A 19,868-nucleotide genomic window follows, 5' to 3' on the forward strand; every position below is an offset into this window, starting at 1 on the left:
TATGTATGTGTATGTGTGTATGTGTATGTGTATGGGGTGTGGAATATGCATGTGAGTGCTGGTGCCAATGGAATCTTGAGGCTCACATTACCCTGGTGGTGTAACCACAGTGGTTGTGAACCTGCCCAGGAACAAGGTTGCTTTGCAAGAACATTGTGTGTTTGTAACCTCCGAGCTATCACTTTCTTCCACATTTGGCTTGATATGACAACCTTTCCATAATTCAAGAGAGAGAGAGAGATACCGGAAATGGAATTTTCTAGAACTTAGATTCATTATGTACCAACATATCTACTCGACAAGAGTCTTGTCAGGAAAAATGAATTTCCTTTTTTAGGAAGCTTTGAGTTGAGAAATAGGAAGCAAACAAAAAGGTGCAAAGGTTGACATAATAAAGTAACTCTCATTGACCATTCACTTATAAAATTCACCAATTCATGCTGACATGGAATAGCAGGATTTGTTTCCACTGGAGAACTTTTGAGATCAGTTCCAGACACCATGGTCAGCTTATTTATCTGTATTTCAGAGTGTGCCACATAAACAGGACTCACTCTGACCATGATATCATCATATTGACATGACAGCTATAACACTCCACTTTGCAATATCAGATAATTTAGAACCTCTCAATTTTTTTAGCTACATGAAATCATCAGCTCCTAATATGAATAACATTGGAAAGCAAGATGATATATATATATATATATATATATATATATATATATATATATATATATATATATATATATATATATATAATTTTTGTAACTTCTTAATTTCTCATTCTATTTCTGCCTAATCTTTTTTCTTGCAAGTGTTTGCTAATGATAAGTGTGGACCTAAATAAGCTCCTTGGTGACTTTTTCTGCATCAGTAAGGTCAAATCTGAGAGTCTGATCTCAGAGCATGTACTCAGCTCTCTTTGCACACGGTACGGGCTCAGCTTCACTACTGTCTCACCATGAGCCCAAACAAAGCAGTTGACCTTTCTATTGTTTGTTGCTCCACGTCTAGAGCCATGATAATACCTGTTGTCTTCTTCCTAAGGATTCTGTGAAGATTAATGAGGTAATATCGATAAAGGACTCTGAACTCTGTGAGAAGAAAGACTCCTTTGAAAAGCCTGTAAGAACCTTAAAACACTTCTCTGGGAGATGGATCAGTCATCTTGGCAAACACACTCTATCTTGTGAAGACGGTTTGTGGTGAGTTTTAATGATAAGGACAAATCCAATTCTCTCAGACTACACAACTATATATTGCAAGGTATTTATATATTATATATTTTACTATTAGAGAAATGGGAAATAGCTTGATACATAGTTTGCTTTTTGATTTTTTTATATTTTCTTCTTTGAAATGACAAGCATAGATCAAAAGTATTAAAATTAAAATTGATAATAAAATGCAAATTTTAATTGCATTTGTGCTTAAAATAATCAAATTAATATAATTAGATTGTTATAAACTAATTTTAGGAATGTCTTGTTTTTAAATATTGGAAATGTCTATGTCATTACCCTATGAAAGTCAGATATTCAGTATAAAAAATATTTTAGTAAATACTGGAAATGCTTGGGGATATAAAGTCACATTTCTTATATAATCACTGTAAAACAGTTAAAATACAAATAACCTCAGATGTTCTGTTCGACTCTTCTGGTTTACAATTCATTTACATAGTACAATGAGTGAGTTACTCCTGTTTGTTTTTCAAATTTTGTGAATTTTGAAAACCACATTTCTATTAAAACACATTCTTTGCTCTCTTCTTATCTGTCCTTCCTTGTGTTTCTGTTAAACAAACTAAAACGAAGGCTCAAAAGTAATGAGAAATGTAGTATAATCTACATTAAAAATCTTTTACCCAAGTATTTCCAGTTACCTTTTGCTGTTGAATTATCTGTTATACAGCATTTACAAAATCATAGCTAGAGGGTCCCTCTTGTATCTCCTTATTTAACAAAAATGTATCATTAGCTGAATAATATATTCAATTTTATTTGAAATTACCTGGGAAAACTTAGGAAAAGCAGACTTTTAAATCTTACAAAAAAATGTTTCAAAGCTTCACTTTTTCCACTAGGACCCAGTTACAAACACTACAAGGCAAAGCAAAACCATTCACTCACTCATCAGCCATTTTACATAATCTTTTACTTTTAAACTTTCTGCCACGTTTCATTTCATCACATTATTTCATATCTACGGAGCTGCCAGTTTATGATTGTTTATGCACCAAGTTGCCTATGAACAATACTCAGAAACAACATATTTAAAATAGTAACAACTTCAAATAAGATAAATGGATGCCTGTAGGAGAAAAAAATATTATGCATATATCAATATGACATTTACTTTTTTTATTTATTAAGGTTTTAAAACAATTTCCTAGATTCAGGTTACTTGTATGAGTATGTTGTCTGCATGTATATGCATACACTTGTTCATGACCTCTGCCCAAGGCAGTCAAGAAAAAATCAACGAATCCTTTGGAAATGGAATTACAGATAGTTCATGGCCACATTTATTCACAAAACAAGTAGACACTGTTCTAGTTCAGGAAGAAGACTCCCAAGTAAGTAAAAATATTGAATAGATTTTTAAAGTTCTGATTCAAACTTTTCAGTAGGATGAAAGCAACACCTCTCAAAGAACATAGTTCCCACTTCTTGAGCTGTGATCTTAATTTTGTAACCATGTATCTATATAAAGTTAGATGTTGACACTGTGAAGGCTTGATACCGTAGTTAATCAAAATTTTGTCTGGGAATCCTTGGGCTTCCAATTAACAAATCCCAACAAATAATACTTTCACAAATGAGGTACCAAAGTTAAGAAAGCCGCAGTAGACATATCTCAAGGTATATTTATCTTTGATTCCTACTTCCTACAACTTAAAAATAGTGATTCCACAGACTACTTTGTCTATACTTTGTTCTTTGTTCGTGTCTAAACTTTGCCACCTGATTTCATTGATAATTTATTGCTTTTGTGCTGTCTCTGGAATGTTCCTTGGGCACTGCCCTTGTCATAGGAATGTAACAATTTCTCTGTTTGACAAGAAAGCTTCTTCTACTGAGATGTTCAGTTGATGAGAAATATAATTAAGCCATGTTTCTTAGAATATGTAGTAGTAGTATATATTTAATACTACTCTCTGACAGTTTTTTTGTTGTAAAACACAGTAGCATTTTATAAGGTATGCTAATTTGTCAAATATATATGACTTTCTAAGATGTAAGAACATAGTGTAAATTCCGATCCTGAATTGAAAATTTTGGCAGTTTCATGGTTAAAAAAAATACTGAATGCAACTGTTTTAAAATTTAGGATTATTTAGACTATTTCTTACTGTTTTGATGTGTCTGCTTTTTGAGCTTGTTCCTATGCACATAGCATATTTTCTTAATCTCGACAAGTTTTAGGTAAAGCCTGTTTATCCAATAGTAATATGGTCACTTAGCCTGAATAGAAAAAGAAAGTGTAACCGTATCATTCCTTCAGTGGATCTTCTTTACATAAAATTCAATAAATGTTTTATGGAATTTTCATTAATACCTTAAACAAAGGTACATTGCATGAAGTTCCAAAACATACATTTTCTATGCCAACATTTTATATCAATAAAATCTGGTAAGACATGAGTCCAAAAAGTTCAATATCTGAACAAAATAAACAAAGCACACATTTGTAAACAAAGTGATATGAAAAACCGGACTCAAGAAATCAAAATAAGAAGCTCATTAATGGGGATTAGCTGAAGAAGATAATAAGCCGTATACTTTTTCCCATAGTTTAAGAGATTGGTGACAGAATCAATAATTATTTTAATAGAAGATAATGGAATATTATGAAATATTTCAGGTGATGTACGGAGGAAGACATCTAAATTAAGACTTTAACCATTGGTCGTGATGGAAGAACCTGTGATTAGTTAACTCTATCTTCAAAAATCAATTGTGAGAACTGAAAAAAAATGAAAAAAAATAAACTTTAAGATGTTAGACATCAAGACTGTAAAACCTGAGAGACAGGAGGAATGGTAGTGAAATTCCACAATTATGTCTCGACTATTTTTTTTTTATCAAAGCAAGAATGAGTAGATAAAAAAAGTATATGGGCCTACAACTGAGCTAAAGATACGACGGTTGTAATTCAGGGTTACAGGGAATAAATAGAAAAATGATATCTATTGAAGGGTCTACGCAGGGACAAAGCTCCAGGATCAATCCTAGTAGGGTTCTTGAAGATACTCCTCCCCAGGAAACTAAAGTGAGTATTTAAGGATTGAGGTCTTGGGCCTGTTATGCATGACTCTCACAGAAAAATAAGCCCTAAGTTTCTGTGAGTGAACCAGACAGTAAATGTCTCATGACGCCGGAAAGCACTATTCTGACTTGTCAGACTGAGAACTCTTCTTGAAGAAACAAAGCTATTCTAGTTTGGGCTTTAACCAAGGTGACAGGAAAGCCTCAAAATATTTCTTGACTGTCAGAAAAGCAACACAAGGTAAACACCATACTAATTAATTAGTATTAATTAATATAGTGAATGTGTCCTTTCACCCATTGTACAATGAATGATTTAAAATAAAGCCTATTACTACTATTGCCTTTATACGTTTCAATTTATAATATACATATTTTATTAAAAATATTAAAAGCAGGGCTGGAAATGGTTCAGCCGTTAAGAACACTAGTTCCTTCTACAGAGGGCAGGGTTTTGGTTTCCAGCTCCTACCTTATTTATGGTTTATAGTGACATGTAACTGCACTTTTAGGAGATCGGATGCGTTCTTCTGACCTCTGCAAGCACAGGCATAAATGGGAGGCACAGACATATCTACTGACAAAAACTGACACATAAAATAAAACAGATCTAAAATATAATATTACCAAAAGAGGACTAAAACATGTGTACAAATAATGTAGAGAAATATACAAATATAACTATTTACTCCTAGAGTTAAAATTGGACAAAAGGTTAGAATATAACAAAATCAATTTTGCTTAGCTTAGTTTTAGAAAGATTTGTAGTGTAAAAGCTCTGTAAAGTCCAGGCATAGTCCATAACTATACCAACATTCAGGAGGCAGGTGCAAGAACGTCGTGTGCTAGACACAGAGGACTTTGTGGAATGAGGGATAGGGGAAAGGGGGAGAAGGAAGAGGAGGAAGGATGGACAAGAAGAAAGGAAAGAAGAAGATAGGGATAAAGACTATTTAGGACAGAAAATGGGCATTGAGGGTGTAGTGGGAGACAGCTCAGCGCCATATTTGCAAAGCTAGTATTTACGAAGCTCTCTCTTGATCTGCATTATCATCTTTATTGTCATTGTCATCGTCACCACCATCACACTCATCGCCTTCAAACATTTAAAGAAAACCTCTGCATAATGAAGGGGAAAATATCACATCTCTATTCTGTTATTGGAACCAAGCAGAAAGAACTGAATGCAACTTCAGAACTGTATAGAGCATTGTTTGAGGAACAAAGACTCACTAAAAGAATGACGTCAAAACGTGACATCATAGCAGGATTATAGGAGTGCACCATGTCACCATGTCACAGTGACCCTATGTTATATTCTGTGATAAATGTCATCCAGCTAAAACACACACAAACACAAAATCTGGGGAAAATGAAATGAAGAGCACCAACAGCGTTCCTGACTCGTGAGGGAAGAACAAGCGGCGTGACACATGAGGGGCAGAGACACGGAAAGAAAGGGAAGCTGCGCACACAAATATCTTGGAGGAATCTGAGAGAGCAGTGTTTCAAATATGACGACAACTTTACACTTTGTGTGCACGAGGTTCAGCAAAGATCCCACAAAAGAATACGCTTATACTCTATCATAATCAAATTGCTGAAAGGTATAAAATGACTTCAATTTCTAATGAAATCGTTAATATGGTTTCCAAAACTTCAAAGAACTGAAGCTTTAAAAGCGGTCGGGGATGTCCATTATAAACGAGTATGTAAGAAGAACTGTTATGGAAAAAATGCAAAAAGTGTTGAAAACAGAAGTAGCTAGTTATTTTGAAACATTTGCCAGATATGATTTTAAAGGGGTCACCTTTTCATCACGATATTGAATAAACTGTCTTTCAATACTTTTAAAGTTGTCATAATTCTATGTTGCATTGACTTTAGGCACTTGATATGTAAAGCATTTTTATTAGACATTTGCTTTATTTACATTTCAAATGGAGTCCCCTTTCCTCGTCACCCCTCTGAAAACCCCCATCCCATCCCCTCTCCTCCCACTTTCCTGACCTGGCATTACCCTGCACTGGGGCATCGATCTTTCACATGACCAATGGCCTCTCCTCTCATTGATGTAGGAAAAACCCATCTTCTGCTACATATGTAGCTAGAGCCATGTAGCTGGAGCCAAAACCTCTTCAGCTCCTTGGGTCCTTTCTCTAGCTCCTCCACTGGGGACCCTATGCTCAGTCCATTGGTTGGCTGTGAGCCATGGGTATTTTGATCCCACTTCTTAGAAGGACCAAAGTATCCACTCTTTGGTCTTCCTTCTTGAGCCTTCTGTGGTGTGTGAATTGTATCTTGGGTGCATATCATGTGTGTTATTTTGTGATTGTGTTACCTCACTCAGGATGATATTTCATGAAGTCCCTGTTTTTAATAGCTGAATAGTACTCCATTATGTAAATGTACCACATTTTCTGTATCCATTCTTTTGTTGAGGGACATCTGGGTTCTTTCTGGCTTCTGGCTATTATAAATAAGGCTGCATAGTGGAGCATGTGTCCCTATTAAATGTTGGAACATCTTCTGGATATATGCCCAGGAGTGGTATAACTGGGTCCTTAGGTATTACTACGACCAATTCTCTAAGGAACCACCAAACTGATTCCCAGAGTGGTTTTACCAGCTTGCAATCCCACTCCTGCAATGGAGGAGTCTTCCTTTTTCTCCACATCCTCTCCAGTATCTCCTGTCACCTGAGTTTTTGATTTTAGTCATTCTGACTTATGTGAGGTGGAATCTCAGGGTTATTTTTATTTGCATTTCCTGATGATTAAGGATGTTGAACATTTCTTTTTTTTTGTCTTTTTTTTAATTCGATATATTTTTTATTTACATTTCAAATGATTTCCCCTTTTCTAGACCCCCCACTCCCCAAAAGTTCCATCAGCCCCCTTCCCTCCCCCTGTTTTCCCACCCAACCCTTCCCACTTCCCTGTTCTGGTTTTGCCCTATACTGCTTCACTGAGTCTTTCCAGAACAAGGGGCCACTGCTCCATTCTTCTTGTACCTCATTTGATGTGTGGATTATGTTTTTGGTATTCCAGTTTTCTAGGAGTGCACTTATTAGTGAGTGCGTACCATGATTCATCTTTTGAGTCTGGGTTACCTCACTTAGTATGATGTTCTCCAGCTCCATCCATTTGAATTCATTGTTTCTAATGGTTGAATAGTACTCCATTGTGTATATATACCACATTTTTGCATCCACTCTTCTGTTGAGGGATACCTGGGTTCTTTCCAGCTTCTGGCAATTATAATGTATCCTTATTACATGGTAGGGAATCCTCTGGGTATATGCCCAGGAGTGGTATAGCAGGATCTTCTGGAAGTGAGGTGCCCAGTTTTTGGAGGAACCGCCAGAATGATTTCCAGAGTGGTTGTACCAATTTGCAACCCCACCAGCAGTGGAGGAGTGTTCCTCTTTCTCCACATCCTCGCCAACATCTGCTGTTTCCTGAATTTTTAATCTTAGCCATTCTGACTGGTGTAAGGTGAAATCTCAGGGTTGTTTTGATTTGCATTTCCCTAATGACTAATGAAGTTGAGCATTTTTTAAGATGCTTCTTGGCCATCCGAAGTTCTTCAGGTGAGAATTCTTTGTTTAACTCTGTACTCCACTTTTTAATAGGGTTATTTGGTTCTCTGGAGTCTAACCTCTTGAGTTCTTTATATATATTGGATATTAGCCTTCTATCTGATGTAGGGTTGGTGAAGATCTTTTCCCAATTTGTTGGTTGCTGATTTGTCCTTTTGACGGTGTCCTTTGACTTACAGAAACTTTGTAATTTTATGAGGTCCCATTTGCCAATCCTTGATCTTAGAGCATAAGCTATTGGTAATCTGTTCAGAAACTTTCTCCCTGTACTGATGTCCTCAAGGGTCTTACCCAGTTTCTTTTCTATTAGCTTCAAAGTGTTTGGCTTTATGTGGAGGTCCTTGATCCATTTGGAGTTGAGCTTAGTACAAGGAGACAAGGATGGATCAATTCGCATTCTTCTGCATGCTGACCTCCAGTTGAACCAGCACTATTTGTTGATTGATCCGCAGGATTAATATAATTAAAATGACCATTTTGCCAAAAGCAATATACAGATTCAACGCAATACCCATCAAAATCCCAACTCAATTCTTCACAGAGTTAGAAAGATCAATCCTCAAATTCATCTTGAATAACAAAAAACCCAGGATAGCTAAAACTATTCTCAACAATAAAAGAAATTCTGGGGGTATCAGTATCCCTGACCTCAAGCAATACTACAGAGCAATAGTGTTAAAAACTGCATGGTATTGGTACAGTGACAGGCAGGCGGATCAAGGGAACAGGATTGAAGATCCAGAAATGAACCCACACACCTATGGCCACTTGATCCTCGACAAAAGGGCTGAAAACATCCAATGGAAAAAAGATATTCTTTTCAACAAGTGTTGAACATTTCTTTAGGTGTTTCTCAGCCATCTGGTATTCTTCAGTTGAGAAGTCTTTGTTTAGCTCTGTACCCCATTTTTACAGTGTTTTTTTTTCCCTCTGGAGTCTAACTTCTTGAGTTCTTTTTATTTATTGGATATTAGCCCTCTGTCAGATGTTGGTTTGGTAAAGATCTTTTCTCAATCTGTTGATTGCAGTTTTGTCCTATTGACAGTGTCCTTTGTGTAAAGAAGTATTTTATATGTAAGAAGTCATAGTGCCAATTGGCTTTTAAGGAGAAGTTAATGTCCTTAATGGCTTTTCTCAGATATTTTTCTTTTATTACTTCCTTCCTTTTATATTTTTACTATTTCAACAAATTTAATTATGATTTCAGTAAGTTTGCCTTGTTTAAGTTTCACCATTGTGAATCTAGTCACTTTCCACTGGTAGATGCTTCTCTCCTAACTCAGTCTCTCTCTCTCTCTCTCTCTCTCTCTCTCTCTCTCTCTCTCTCTCTCTCTCTCTCTCTCTCTCTCTCCTTCTCTCTCTCTCTCTCTCTCCCTCTCTTTCTCACCTATCTGTCTGTCTCTGTCTGTCTGTCTGCCTGCCTGTCTATCTGTCTATATATTTATATAATCTATATCTATATATTATTTGGAAAATATCACAGTTTATTTCCAAGAGACAATAATCCAACATTACTACACACCACACTGTCTGTGCAAAAACTAAATAATAGATACGCAAATCTCAGCTATGAACAGGCTTTGAGAAAAGGATAAGGTTAATCACAATTCTTAATGTATATTTTCAGTTGGTGCTTTGTGTACTGATGAAAGAAGCTTTCTTTTCCTACAAATAATCATACTAAATATATCCTAGGATCAAAACTTTCTTCCGAAGAGGCAGGTGGATTTCTGAGTTCGAGGCCAGCCTGGTCTACAGAGTGAGTTCCAGGATAGCTAGGACTACACAGAGAAACCAAAAAAACAAAAAAACAAAAAAACAAAAAAAAAGTTTGAATTGTCTATGCAGAATAGTTTTAATCTTTGAAATGTTAAAACCATATAAACACAATAATCTAACCATTTTGTTATGGTTGTAATGGAAAGAATATGATATAATTCTAAGACTGCCGTTACTCCTACTCCCTTAGTTGCTTTTCCATTCCTACGTTTAAGACCATGACCAAAAGCAACTTGGATGGGAAAGAATTTGTCATTATAAATCCACATCAGGATCCATCATAAAGAAAATCAGGGTAGGAACCCAGAGAGAGGCAGGAACTGATGCTGAAGCTATGGAGGAATTCTGCTAACTGGATTGGTCCTTATGGTCTGATCAATTTGATTTCTCATACAAGTCTAAACCACCTGCTCAGGGGTGCCACCATCTGCCATGAGCTTGTCTCTTCTAAATTAATCATTAATGTCCACATACTTACCTATAGACAATCTGATAAAGTGCTTCTTCTTAACTAAAGGTTTTGCCCAGAGAACTCTAGCTTGTAATAATTTGATAAGAAAAGAAGAACAAAGGCCACATCCAATCAGGACACTATTCAACCCATCTGTATGATTTTATTTGTAGGTATAACACTATGTTGAACTTGGCTAAAAAAATTACATTTATTTCATATACTAAAGAGGAGTATAAAGTATATTTTTAAAAGATCTGTTTAAAGACAAACAGTTTGAGAAGTTACTAAGGATGGCTCCATGATAGTGAAGGTTAGTATTCATTTATTCACATCTAGAAGGCAGTAACAGAAATTGACAGAAAATAGAGAAGGAAATGATTTGAATGGTTGGGACATCTAGTAAAAATTTTCTATGTAAAAAATCTACCTTAAGGTGTTCTTTTCAGATGAAAGTCCCTGCTCAGAATTTAAATCTATATGACCTCTAGAAAAAAAAAACTAAGACTTTCCACTAAGTACCTGGATTTTGGTATCTCTTTCAGTTTTTCCCCCACCCCAACATACATAGAAACAGACCCAATCCATCCAGCTTTGCAGCATCTTTTGAAATGTGTATCATGATTCTATATAGGCTGAAAATGAATTCAATATATGTCTTTCCTCGGCAAACTCTGGCCACTCTGTAGATAGTAAAATCTCTCTGAAACTCATCTGCAATTATGAAGCAATGCATTTGCACTTGAGATAAGGGTTTATTGTATTATCTGAGGTTTACTTCAAAATCAACATGTCATTATGAATTAAAGAAATGGAAGACTGTAGTAACTACTGAGGTTATACAACTGGTGGCAAAAATGCAACTTTTTAAAAACTTGAAGGTGGATCAAATGGAAATTTGTAACCAGAGTAGCAAGCATGGGAGAAACATTATTTGCACAAAATATATTGCTTGAAATCTTTACATGCTCTGCAAGAAGAAGCAGGAACTAATTCACATTGTTGCTCTGAGATAAAGAAAATGGGTAATAGAGGAAGATATATGGTGTAGAGCCTCATATGGCTTTAACTGTCATCCTAATAAATACAATAAGAAATGATAACGTCACTTCAGGGGAAGTATGAGACAGGGGAAGAGGCAGAATAACATATTTAACATCATTCTTGGCTGTTAATAAAGAACTCTTTATGCAATTTGAACTTTCCTGTAACTATTGGACTCTATGATCATCAAACATTGAGTATTTTAATATGTGTCTACAGATATATAATTATGTCTGGATATTATCCCAAATGAAATGATTCTTTTTTTCACCTTTCTTTTCAGTTGTGCAACAAATTATTGTAATGGGGCTCTTGACAGATTATTTGTGTTCTTCCAAATGTATATACTGAATTCTTAAAGGTATAAATGTGATGGTATTAGGAGGAAGGTTTCTTTGGAGGTAAATAGTTCACGAGGAACCAGGTGGAGGGAGATGAGGTCCTATAGCATAAGACCATCATCCTTTTTCCCTGTCGAGAATGCACAGAAAAGATGGTCATCTATGAGGAAGCAGCTTCTCACCAGTCACTGAATGTGCTGGGACTTCGAATTTGGAGTTTACAGACCCAGGTGTGAGAAACAAGCCCCTGGTTCTTATAGACCATCCAGATGATGTCATATTATTTAAACATCACAAACATTCACTTAAGGACTCCAAAAACAACCTATATTAACTGTTTTATACCTTCTTGAGTCAAAGGTCTAGAAATAGATTAGTTGCATGTTCTCTCAGATCTCAGATCTCGTGTGAAATCAAAGTACTAGACATGTCTTACTGTCATCTGGAATTTGGGATTTGTTTTAAAAATCTTTCACATGGTTGGGAAATTCTTAAAGGTTTCTATTTTTCTATCTGCGTTTGTGTGTGTGTGTGTGGGGGTGCTTCTGAGAGCAAGTTTACCTCTCAGAAGCCATGAACTAACATATTCTTTCCTAGAGAATTTTAGTTTTTTCAGGATGTCTTAGTCAGGGTTTCTATTCCTGCACAAACATCATGAACAAGAAGCAAGTTGGGGAGGAAAGGATTTATTCAGTTTACACTTAAACGTTGCTGTTCATCACTAAAGGAAGTCAGGACAGGAACTCAAGCAGGTCAGGAAGCAGAAGCTGATGCAGAGGCCATGGATGGATGTTACTTACTGACTTGATTCCCCTGGCTTGCTCAGCCTGCTCTCTTATAGAACCCAAGACTACCAGTCCAGGGATGGCACCACCCACAAGGGGCCCTCCCCACATGATCACTAGATGAGAAAATGCCTTACAGCTGGATCTCATGGAGGCATTTCCTCAACTGAAGCTCCATTCTCTGTAATAACTCTACCCTGTGTCAAGTTGTCAAACAAAACTCAGGACAAATAATGATACTGATTTCATCAGATATCCCCAGGATCACCTTTCATTTAGGGCACCACATTAGAATTATAAATGTATGGCTGATGTATTGTAAGAAGGACAAATAGGTTCATAATTAGATACTGTAGCTTTGCAAAGTATCATTTCTTTCTATTGAACCTTTGTGTTTACACCAGTAAGAGGGAGATGCATCGATTTATGTTTGTATGACACGATGTGATTTTCACCAAAAAGTAAAAAATGAAGTATTTACATGTAACAATCAAGTAAATTATTGCAGTATTTTCTAAGTAGAAATATATATTATAAATAGAAAACTTTACCATTTAGAAGTTTATTTTAAACTCTATTTATTTTGCAACGTCTACTACACATATATCATATTCTGAGCAATTTCTCTTTCTCTCGCTCCCTCTCTCCTCCTCCTTTGATCCCTCCCTCCTGTTCCCTCTCCATCTCTTTCTCCCCCCCACTGTGTACTTACCTGATTTTCCATAGAAAAATTCAAATTAAAGACAATTCTTAAATCTCAATGTCTTTCTCTGAAATATTTCTCTGAAGGTTTGTATAATATAGCCACTTAACATATTATTATCTATATTTCCAAGCTAATTTTTAAATATGTGTGCAGATATTTCGTCTATCTTAAGCATTCTTTATGTATATTAGAATACACATGTTTATGGTTGATTTGGCTCCTTTATACAATCCGTGCATTTTGGTCTACATTTAACCTTTCCTCTTTGTCGTCACTCTCCTCTTCTTTGATGGAACAGAAGAATTCAGTATGTCTATAAGCTTACATTCCTAGTTATTGCACACATTTTTAAAAGCAGGTCTTGTGGCAATACAATTGAGAGAATACCACAGCACTACTGGGCTATTTTATGAGGCAATAATCCTATTGCTTATGAGCAAACTTGATTACAGTCTTACAAAACTACAGTGAAAATGCAATTACCTTACAAAGGTTCCTGGCTGATCTTTCATTTGTTTTAAAATTATGTCCAGTACAGATATAGTTGGAAGTCAAGGTTCTTCAGGTGTCATCTACCTGAAAATCAAATTACCCCACCACAAACAAAGTGCCTGCTGATCTCTGTGTCTCCACAGACCCCACAATGCTTCTCTTGAATGGGTTCTTTATTTGTCTGACCTGTATATATATATATATATATATATATATATATATATATATATATATACATATATATATATATATATATATATATATATATACTTTACCTCTTAAGTAATGTTTTATAAATTAATCTGTACTATGAAAAATAAACTCAAACCATAACAACATCAAATTATTCAGCCACTGTTGCTCAACTTTGTGACTGTGGACTTCAAATAATCATTTTAAAAGTTCAGAAATTTCTGTATCGTCTGAGCTCCTTAAATTCTAGGTTTATAAATCAATGTCATTCGATCTTAAGTTTCTTTCCTCCATCTGCCTTTGTCTTGGCTTTAAAACAGAAATTACATGATGCAGTAAACACTCTTTAGGCTCATTGAACCTTTATTTCTTGCAAGAAAGAGCATGCCATCATTGCAGTAATTCAGAGGAATTTACTGCAAAATGTACTCTTTCCTGTTTGATGAAATGCAGTGTGCCAAAGGTAAGTAGGCCACATTCAGCTTTCATTGTTTTATTTTTGGAAACTTCTTTTCTTACATGTACTCATGTCATTTTACTTATCAAACATCTTATGCATCAACTACTTCTATTTGGCATAATAGGGTTAAGTTTATCTTTCTTTCTAAATCAATAAATACATAATTTAAAGAAACCATACGAGATACTTCCAACGCTTTGTGCTTTCTTCTAATTTAAAAAATGTATTATAATCCTCTAGTTAGATTTATTTTAAGTAAGCTCCTTTATTGACAGTAACTTTGATTGTTCTCCTAAACATTCACTAAATATAGATTTTTTTTTTCTTGACACTCTTGGCCTTCTGAATCTTTCTGCCTGAGGCCATTCTCTAGCTCTGGGATTATTTTTAATTCATGGAGCAAATTTGATGGTAGAGAGTGATAGTAAGCCATTGGTCCTCAAGTTGATTTTATTGATCATCTGTTTTGATAAATAAAGATTTATTGGATTGAAACACAGCCATGGCAGTTTTGTAATGTGTTCTCTATAGCTGCTTTCAAATGTAGCAGTAGCACAGTTGTGAAATTATGAATGATGTCTATGACGTGTAAATTTTTAACATATTTACTATCTGCATGATCACCATTATGAATTAAGTGTCAACTATATAGAAATTTCTTAGTGTTGAAAATATTTTAAGGGGTTTTCTAGGTTGTTATAGTACTTTTAGTAGAATTTAGCACACACTACCCATGGGAGTTTGTAGCCCAGTCACAGTTGTCAGTAGCTACTTTCCTTGTTGTGGCAAAACGTTTGATAAAACAACTTGTCCATGGAAAGGTTTGCTTTGACTTACAGTGTGTATAGCAGGAGCATGATGTGTCTCATTGTATCCTCAGTCAGGAAGCTGACAGGGACAAATACTCATGCTCAGGGCCATTTCTCTGGGTTTTTAGTCCAGGACCCTAGGACTTATGTCAGATAACAGTTTAGATCCATCTATTTATATCTATCTATCTATCTAACCATCATCTATCTATCCATCATCTATCTATCTATCTATCTATCTATCTATCTATCTATCTATCTATCAGGATCAACCAAATGCAGAATCACTCAGAGATGTGCCTGGACATTTGAACCCATAGAGATTCTAAAGCGTATTAAATTGGCAATCAAGATTACCCATCACACATACATTTACTTTTATTGTCCTATCTGCCTGGGTCCAGTGTTGACACCAGTGGGGAGTTGTCAATGACTAGGGATTCTTGGTAGGCAAATAAGAAAACACACAATCGAGATACAGTACTGAAGGGCTGTTCTTACCATGAAAGCCCCTGAACTGCTCATATACACTTGACTCAGACCCAGTCTTCTATTGAAATCACATAAGGAAGCTGGGTTACAAAGTTCAAAGAGAGGTAGGTAAATGCTTCTCTATTTTCCCGTGCCAATATTTTCTTGTAATACAGAGGAATACAGATTTAGAATAGAAGAAAAAAGGGAACCCTACAATTGCAACATAAAAGTTTTACGGCAAGCACAATTTTTTTTTTATGTCTTCTGACCACCAGTCTACAGTGAGGTCAGGGGCAGCAGTATTGCAGTTATAGTCAGTATCTTTAAGACATGTATGGGACAGTATGGTTTCATAAAAGTCAGAAAAGGGTGAACATGAGGTTATACTGCTGACCCTGCAGTCTTTGTAATTTTTGAACCCTATCTGTCTGTCTATAAAAACATTCTCCCCTAACCTGTATGGAGAATTTCAACGTGGCTGCCCCCATCATCGCTGAACCCAGGGAATCCATTGCTAACTTTCTGGGAAATATCTGTATGTTATTCCATCCTGTTTTATGATTAAAAAGTCCTGTTTTTATTATACAAAATTGAGACTAAGACACAGGGAACAGCTGCAGGATTACTCATCTCTGCTGGTGGTTCTCATTTCCACCTGAGTGAGTGACTGTACCATACATTTCTCTCAAATTCATGAACAGCCTTCACTTTCATATTATTATTAACATTTAGTTTCTGGATATCAAATGGGCTCCTACTAGATCTTGCCAGGTCATCAAATACCAGTTTCATTGAGGAAGGAAGAAAGAGAAGGAACAGTCAGTACAAAAAGATAAGTTCTAAGTAGAGTTGAAGGAATAACATCACAAGGTGCTTGCGCCAAAGAAACAGGCCTTGGGACCTCTCAGTACTCACTCATACTGGCGCCCACAAGAGACCATAGCCTCACACTCTGAGACATGGTACACCTGAAAGGTTTTTCTTCCTTGTTATAAGGGGTCACAGGCATCTCAAGCTTAATGTGGGTTGTCTCCAACACCTATCTTCCTTTTAAAAATCTAAACTTCTCATCAAGTTGCTCAAGACTTCTAAAATAAGCTACTATTCAAATTATGGCTTCAAAATCTGATATAGGAAAAACCCAACCGTGTGTGTGTGTGTGTGTGTGTGTGTGTGTGTGCACATATATAATAGTATCATTTGTTGTCTGTCAATCTATTATTTAAATTAGCTTAGAGTGGGATGTGAGATAGCTCACTTGTCAAGAAAGCACGAGGACAAGAGTTCAGGTCTCCAGAAACCATTCTGGATTGGCACAAACTCTCACATAACAACAGCATACAGGTGGAGAGGTAAGAAACCCCAGAGCAAGCTTTCCAGCTGGATTTGCCAAATGTTTGAAGTGGGAGGATACTCTGAGTTCAGGTAGGCATACTCTCTCAATATATATAAGGAATGTGTGATCAAGGAATATACCTGGCGCCAACCACAAATTGCTACCTATGTGCACCCCACCCATGAGAACATGCATAGTGTTAGGAGATGATTTGGTGCACTGTGCATTGAAATGCTGATTTCTGTGCCCAGACATCTGGTTATATTCCAGACCATGGCATGGTCAAGCATTTTCTAATCCCATATTATAGAAAAAATGTTTTTTCAATGCTTCTGATGGGTAAAAAAGAGATGATTACCTAATTAAATCAGCAAATGAAAATAGGGTGGGACTTCCATCCCAGTTGTGTGTGTGTGTGTGTGTGTGTGTGTGTGTGCTCGCATGTGTGTGGGGGATTCCAGAGAGACGAGGGTAGAGAAGAGCCTTGAGGATAAGGAGAGGTGAAAGGACCATATGGACGGACCAGGTGGTTTCACCACATAGTTCCAATGAGAGAGCAGACATGATGATACAAATGGAGAATGGTACACGAAGGCAAGAATCAGCTTGAAGGTAAAGGACCACGTGGCTGAGAAATATGCAGTCTTACAGGTTTAAACAACTCAAAATATTCCCAGCATGGTGCCCGAAGCTCATTAATAAAAATACCAAGTCTTTCTCTGTTTTTATTCTGTGAATGAAAACAGGATAGAATGGTGTACTGGTGGGTCAACTTGACATAAGCTGGAGTTAGAACAGAGAAAGGAGTCTCCCTTGAGAGAATGCCTCCATGTTATCCAATATGTAAGGCATTTTCTCAATTAGCAATTAAAGGTGGGAGGGCCCATTGTGGGTGGTGCCATCCTTGGGTTCGTAGTCTCACATTTTATAAGAAATCCAGCTGAGCAAGCCAGGGGAAGCAAGCCAGAAAGCATCATTCCTCCATGGCTTCTGCATCCAGTTCAGCCTCCAAGTTTCTCGTCAGTGTGAGTTCCTGTCTTGACTTCCTTTGGTGATGAACAGCAATGTAGAAGCTGAACAAACCCTTTCCTCCATCTTGCTTCTCAGTTATGTTTTGGGCAAGAATAGAAACCCTAAGACAAATTGGTACCTGCATACTGGGGTATTCCTGTGACAACTTGACCATGCTTTGGGAAGGATTGTGGAAGGACTTTGGAACTTTGGGCTAGAAGAGTTAGTGGGTGTTAGGAGCTCTGTGGGATGCTCTCTTAGGAGCTTGGAAGATATTGTTAAGAACAGTGCAGAGATGGAGGCATGGTTTGTGAAATTTCAGAAAGAATATTAAAGACTTTTATTAGAGCCATTGCTGTCTTGATTGTGAAGATTCTGTGGTTTTGGTTTGCTGGGGCTGAAGAATCATCTGTGATTAACTATTAAAATGAAACCTTTTTATTACTGGGACTATTGATGCTGGTTGGCTGGAACTAAGAAATTAGTGTTGATTAATAAAAGACCAGCATCATTGTGCTGAAATCTTCTGAAAAGGGTTTTCTGAGAGCACAAAGATACTGTTCCAGAGAAAGCCAAGGTTGTACCATGTGCTGTGGATGGACTTGATAATTTTTAAGGATCACCCAGGTGGTACTGGTTTTGAAGGCATGAAGGGGTCATGCAGAGCAGCTGAGGCTCGGCACTGTGAGAGGTCATGGAAGGCCATTGGTGATGGTGCAGCCTCAGTTGTAATTGATGGCCCAGGATAGAAGGGGTCATACACAGGAATTAAGGTTTGGCACCATGAAGAGACCCTATGAGAGGATATTGGTGAAGCCTAGTTACAGTAGAAGACAGAAGTGTTTTGAACATGCCAGTGCCATGAGATGACCACCAAGAACAGCAGCAGCAGTGGAGTATGGGCAGCTGGAATCTAGAAGACAAGGTGTGTGCTACAAGAGCAGAGCTGGAGAAGTGAAGCAAGCCCTTGGAGGAGCCAGAAGATCCAAGATCACTTGTGAGTGGATCCAAGACATTGGACAGTTGCTGTTTGAGTTTGCTTTTGATTGTGACTGTGCCCTGATATTTTTCCCTCTTGAAGGAAGAAAGTATTTTAATGGAGCCCACAGTTAAGAGACTTTGAATTGTGAAAAGACTTCGAATTTTAAAAGAGATTGGATATTTTAAAGGGATTAAAATTTTAATATGTAAGAATTTGTAAAGACTGTGAAACATTTAAAGTTATTTAGATCTTGGGCATGAATAACAAAGTGATTTTGAGATTTAGTAGTGATGTGTTTGTGTGTCAAGTTGACAAGGGGTCAATTGTACTGGCTGTTTTTTGTTTTTGTTTGTGTGTGTGTGTCCACTTGACACAATCTGTACTTATCACAGAGAAAAGAGCCTCCCTTGAGGAAATGCCTCCATAGAACCAGCTGTCAAGTATTTTCTCAAGTAATGATTAAGGGTGGGGAGGGGACATTGTGAGTGGTGCCATCTCTGGACTGGTAGAAGCTGAACAAGTCAGGGAAATCAAGCCAGTAAGCAGCATTCCTCCATGGCTACTGCATCCCCTTGTGACTCCAATTCCCTACTGTGTGTGTGTGTGTGTGTGTGTGTGTGTGTGTGTGTGTGTGTATGTCTTGATTTCCTTTGGTGATGAACAGCAATGTGGAAATATAAGCTGAATAACTTTTCTCTCCAACTTGCTTCTTGGTCATGATGTCTTGTGCATGAATAGAAACCTGACTAAAATAACTGGGCATAGAAAGACCCTGGATTTGTATGGGAGCAAATAGGCATAGAAACCCCCCCCCAACTTAATAGTCACATTTACAGAATATAGGCACAAAAACATATAATATACACAGAACATTGTTTCATCATTGTATGTCAAGATTTTGACATTATTCTTTCAAATTTCACTTAAAATCCTGTGAAATTTGTCAGACATCTGAGAGGCATATTTATAACTCTTGCTACAATTTGATACTAAAATTGAGAGTTAACTTGGATTTCTGTTATTATTCATTTTATACCTTATGAAGAAAAGATATTAATGTTATCTTCTGGCCTTGAGAGACTCAGTAATACAAGGATAGGCCAAGATACACTATATCAGTATAGGAAATAA

The sequence above is a fragment of the Apodemus sylvaticus genome, chromosome 15, assembly GCF_947179515.1.
Source record: "Apodemus sylvaticus chromosome 15, mApoSyl1.1, whole genome shotgun sequence".
Lineage (NCBI taxonomy): Eukaryota > Metazoa > Chordata > Mammalia > Rodentia > Muridae > Apodemus > Apodemus sylvaticus.